Source organism: Trichosurus vulpecula, chromosome 6 (genome assembly GCF_011100635.1).
Source record: "Trichosurus vulpecula isolate mTriVul1 chromosome 6, mTriVul1.pri, whole genome shotgun sequence".
Taxonomy (NCBI): Eukaryota; Metazoa; Chordata; class Mammalia; order Diprotodontia; family Phalangeridae; genus Trichosurus; species Trichosurus vulpecula.
In genome coordinates this window covers 259,249,180-259,254,738 of record NC_050578.1, presented here as the reverse complement: position 1 = coordinate 259,254,738, position 5,559 = coordinate 259,249,180, and positions in this window count along the sequence as shown.

Genomic DNA, 5,559 nt, shown 5'->3' with positions numbered 1-5,559 from the left:
TGCAAGTGATCCTTGTGATTCTCTAAATTCCACTGCTGTGTAACCAGCCTATTCTCACACATCATCTTCCAAGTACAAGCAGCTCCTAGTTTGCAAACTTTGTCTTGCAACCGTTCATAATCACTTGTTTACATTTGGAGCACATTTCTCTATAGAAACAATGTTGTTATATTGACAGAAGGATTCTTGGGTAAACCGACCAAGGCCTATTGAATCCACAACACGAGGCTAGTGTGCTGCTACGTTAATACTAATTTGGATCCTAGCCACCATGAAGAACAATGTTTATATAGGGAAATGTTTTCCCATTTCCAGCTTGGGGTGCCGAAAGTCTCACTGAGCAGCAGCAGCAGGGGCGGGGGCCACCTATGGGCGCGCGGTGAGGGAATGAGCTCCATGGTGAGCTTCCCACCATCCGTGGGCTCCGGCGCCGCCGCCTCGGGTCCCATCCCAACCTGTTGGCCTTCGCCTGGGCCGCTGCGGAGCATCGTATCAGGGGCCTGCCGCTGCCGAGAAAGGACCAGGCTTCCGACGGGCCCTTTCCGGGCCTCGGCTTTTTCGTGTTTGTACGTGGACATGAGTCGTGGTGCCCCGCCTGGTGAGGGCTGGTGCGAGGCTGGCCCGAGCCTCTGCAGAATGAGGGGCCGATGCAGGCAGCAGTCAGCGCCCGGCCATACCGGGGCATCCCCGGCTCAGGCCCCTGCAAGGGAGGGGTCGGGCCGGCCCCGCTGCTGACGGTGCCGCCCTTTCTAAGCCTCCGGATTCTGCGAGCTAGCGAATGAATGAACGAACGAAAGAACGCGCTCTCTAGCTCCGCGGCTTCCGTTACGCGCACACCGGCCACGCTTCGTTCAAATCTCCCGACATGCCCCGCCTGCACGGCGGCCTCGAGCCGCCGCACCCACCAATCCCATACGGAAGAGGGCGGGGCCTGGGGGTGCGCGCTCGTGGGTTCCCACAGCAATGGCGCGTGCGCCCCGCGCGTTATGCTTCCGGGTTCGCCGCGCGGTTGCTAGGCAACCCTGGGTGTTTTTTCGGGGGTCAAAGCTGCGCTCCTGGAGCTTCCCGTGCCAGGTGCGGAGCCCGGGGTCTCCTGCACGAACCCTCGCAGAGCCTCGGCGGCCCAAGGGTTAGGGCTGCGAGGGAGCTTAGAGAGCATCTTAGTCCAGCCCCCCACCCCCATTTTACAGATGGGGAGACTGAGGCCCCGAGAGGGGCAGGGACTTGCCCAAGGTTACACAGGTAGTAAGTGGTGGCAGAGTCTGTATTCGAAACCAGGGCCCCTAGGTCAAAATTCCAGATGTTGGGGGAGGTCAGAAGTCACCGAGTTCCCGCACCAGCTCTCTAGGGTCGGTTCCGATCTTAGTTGCCGCCTGACTCCCTGAGCCCTCCCCTTTTCCTTGATCCGGAGCCTCCTCTCCTCACCCCCCCGACCCTTCCTACTCCCCATCCCTTCTGTCCCCTCCTGCCCCTCACTCCCCATCTGTTCCCCTGCCTATGAAAGAGCTCTAGCCAGTTTGTGAGGTGGGAAAATGCGTTGGGGCTCAGGGTCCTGATGGGGGGAGGGAGCAGACACATACTTTTCTTCCTCACCCACACCCACCTTAGGGAGTGCCCCACTCCTGCCCCATCCTCCAACCTCCTCCTCACCCCCAGCCCTCGGGGCCGGGGCGGGGGGGAACACCTTGCTTTTCCCTGGGTGTTTAGGTACGGCACCAGGCATTTTCCTAAACTCATTGGGAATGCGGGGAGGTGGGGATGGCGAGGAAGGGGAGCCGGTGGGTTTGAGTTGTCATGCTTTGGTATTGTAGCTTTTTTCACAATAAGGAGATGCCTGTTTGGAAGCTTAAGATGTAAGGCTGGGTCCCCTGGCACGATTAGTCTGGAGCTCGGGACAAAAATACCATGTATCCAGTGATAGCCACGGAGCTGAAGCAGGTGAGTGGGCCTTCACCCCTTCGGAGTCCTGGCAGTGATACAACGTGAACATCCAGGTCCAAAAAGCAGTTCAGAGGAGGTTCCTGAAAGATGTGAGGTGGTGTATTCTGATGGGACTGCCATGGGATTTTCTTGGCAAAAATACTGGAGCAGTTTGCCATTCCCTTCTCCAATGGATTAAGGCAAGGAGAGGTTAGGTGGCTTACCCAGGGTCATATGGCTAGTGAGTGTGGAGGTCAAATTTGAATTCATATCTTCCAGGCCCAGCGCTCTATCCACTCAAGCCCTTTACAGATATTACTTAATCCTCACAGCCATCCCGAGAGGTGCTATTAACAATGATAATATTTACTATTTTCATCTCCTCACCAGCTAAGCTCCCTTGCCCCTCCTAGATGTGAAGTGCTTACAATCATGAGAGAAAGAGCAGGGACCCCATCCTTTGGCCCAGCCTCTCTTTGCTCACTGTTCCTGACCGCCTCAGTTGTAGATTACTACTTTAAATACTTGCCCTCATGAGAGGGAAACTGCCTGACATAGGTGTCCTCTCCTTTCATAGAATTTCAAAGATCCTTATGATGCTTTTATGAACCATCATCTTCAGTATTATGGATACTTCAAAGGTAAGAAATAAAGCTTGCCAGGGCTCAGTAAGCAGAGCCTTCTCACCATTCCTAAGCATTCTATAAAACTGCCTCATTCGCTCATAATATATATGCCCAAAAGGTGGCAGTCCCATCTAATACCTAAAGAAAAAAAGCAAGGTCAAGTGATTTGCCAAAGGTTCTTATTGACAAATAAGGTTGAAAAGTGAAGACATGCCTCCGAAAATTCAATTCAGTTCAAGCGTTGGTTGAATTGCCCAATGCCTGCCTGCTCTTGTGCCTGCCGTACACACGGGACAGTCAGGCTGCCAATAGTGTACCCTTTCCATATTCAAAAATATAGATTCTTACAAATGTTCTTACATTTGTGTACCTTGCTTGCAAACAACCTTTGAGAAAACACTACTAGCCATTAAAGGTTTCATAAATTTGGGGCATAGCCTATACCAACCACTCATTTCTAGTGGATCTTGGGTATGAATGACATGGGAATGAATAAGATAAACACCTTCAGATGTATTCTAGAATAAACACCCCACTTACCAAAGGGACATTAAAACTTCACCTTTTCACTGGCCAGACATTGGTTTGTTTACTGGTTGATTCAGAATAAAGGAAAAAACACAGAAGGGTTAGGAGACCAAGTTTCTAGTCCAAGATTGTCCATGAGCTCCTCATGTCCTGTGGCTTCTCTGAGTCTGTCTCTGAAAAATGCCAGCGTTGGACCTGGAAAAGCATTCCTTTATGTTTTCTTTTTCGTAGAAGCATTCATCCCTGAAAGTGGGGGCAGGGAGGACAGGGATCATGGAATCATAGATTTAGACTAGGCTTTTTTTTTTTTTTTTTTTTTTTTTGCTTTTTGGCAGGGCAGTTGGGGTTAAGTGACTTGCCCAAGGTCACACAGCTAGTACATGTGTCAAGTGTCTGAGGTTGGATTTGAACTCAGGTCCTCCTAACTCCAGGGCTGGTGCTCTACTGACTGTGCCACCTAGCTGCCCCGAATCATAGATTTAGAACTAGGCTTTAGAAGTCATTTAGTTTAGGATTTTGTTTTTGTCTTGGAGGTGATAGGATTTTGAGCGGAAGGGGTGACATGATCAGATCTGTACTTCAGGAAAATCACTTTGGAGGCAGGATGGATAATGGACTGGAGTGGGAAGAGACTTGAGGCAGACAGACCCACCAGCCACTATTGCAATAGTCCAGACATAAGGGGGAAAAGGGCCTGCACCAGAATGAGGATGGTGTCGGAGGAGAGAAGGGGGAATATTCAAGATATCTTTCAAAGGTGAAATTGACAGCTCTAGGTAACAGCTTGGATATGGAGAGTGAGAGATAATGAGGAATCCAGGGTGACTTCTGGGTTGTGAGCTTGAGGGGGTGAGAGGATGGTGTTGCCCTTGACAGTAATGTGGAAGTTTGAGGTGTGGGAGAGCTTAGGGGCAAAGCTAATGTTTGAACATGTTGAGTCTAAGATGTCTACTGGCCATTTGATAAGCAGTTAGAGATGCAAGACTGCAGAGGGACTGGGGAGTATCAAGTGGATATGAGAATTGTCAGCATAGAGATGATAATTAACTGTGGGAGATGATGAGCTCGCCCAGTGAGGTGGTATAGAGGGACCAGAGAAGAGGGGCCAGGACAGAGCACTGTGGGATGCCTGTGGTTAGAGGGTATGACCTGGAGGAGGAGGCAGAGAAGGAGTCTCCAGTTCTGCTGTCTCAGACAGAGCCTCCCACCAGTGGACCGTCAATGTAGAAATGGAAGAGCCAAGAGGCCATCTGATCTCATCCCTTCATTTTACGTATGAAGAATCTAAGCCTCTGAAGAGTTAAGTGTTTGGCTGGTAAATGTCTGAGGAAAACTTTGAACCCAGCTCTTCGAGACTGCAACCCCAGTGTCCTGTGCACTGCACCATGCTAACTCTTAAAGGCAGCACTTTCATGCCATGGTGGGCCTTGGGAGAAAGACTGTGTGCACTACATAGAGGTACCCAAATACTCAACTGAGAGCCAGCGTGACTTGAGAAAGGGCCAAGGATAGGTCATATGGCATTTGCTGCCGACAACTCCAGGAGAAATTCCAGGAGCAGAACAGAGGCCTGTACATAATGTTTGTCAATCTGACTGAGGCCATTGATACTATCAGTCGCGAGGGCTTGTGGAAGATCATGGCAAAATTTGGTTGCCCAGAGAAGTTTTTCAGTAAGTATTGTTTCATGACAGCATGCTTGCATAGATTGTAGATAATAGACCATGCACTTGCACTTTTCTAGTCACCAACAGAAGGTTGTGTGCTTGTATCCATGCTTTTAGCATGATATTTTCAGCATTGTTACCAGATGCCCCTCATCAGGGTAAGCTACTGCACTGATGGTAAATTATTTAAGTTGAAAAGGCTACAAGCCAAGACTTAAGTGGAGTGAGAGTTGGTGCATGAATTTTTGTGCAGATGATTGTGTACTCAGTGCAGCCTCTAAGGCTGAGATGCAACAGAGTATGGATTGATTCTCTGCTGCTTATGCTAAATTTGGCCAACAGCAACCAGAAACCAGAGGTTCTCCACCAGCCGACATCACACCATCTGTAAGTGGAAACGCTGGTTACAGCAAATGGAGAAATTTTGAATGCTGTGGATAAATTCACTTACCTTGGCATTATACTTCCCTGGGATGTACACACAGAGGATGAAGTTGCTACGCACATTGCCAGTGTCGGGGAGGCTTTGAAGGAAAGTGTAGGAGAGAAGAAGTATTAGGCTGCCTACCAAACTGAAAGTCTACAGAGCTGTTGTGCTGACCTTGGCCTTACACTGGCCTCCTCTATCACATGGTGAATACTTTTGTCAAATATACATCTCCCTGTTGTCTGCCTTGCCTTATGTTTATGATCAATCAGGGAGTCACTAAATAGAGATTTTTCTGTTGTTACATCTTTCAAGGTAATTTTAATGATTTTGATGTAGGAATGAGGAGCACTTTGTTGTGAAAGAGCCTGTAAGCAGCCTTTGATTCTAC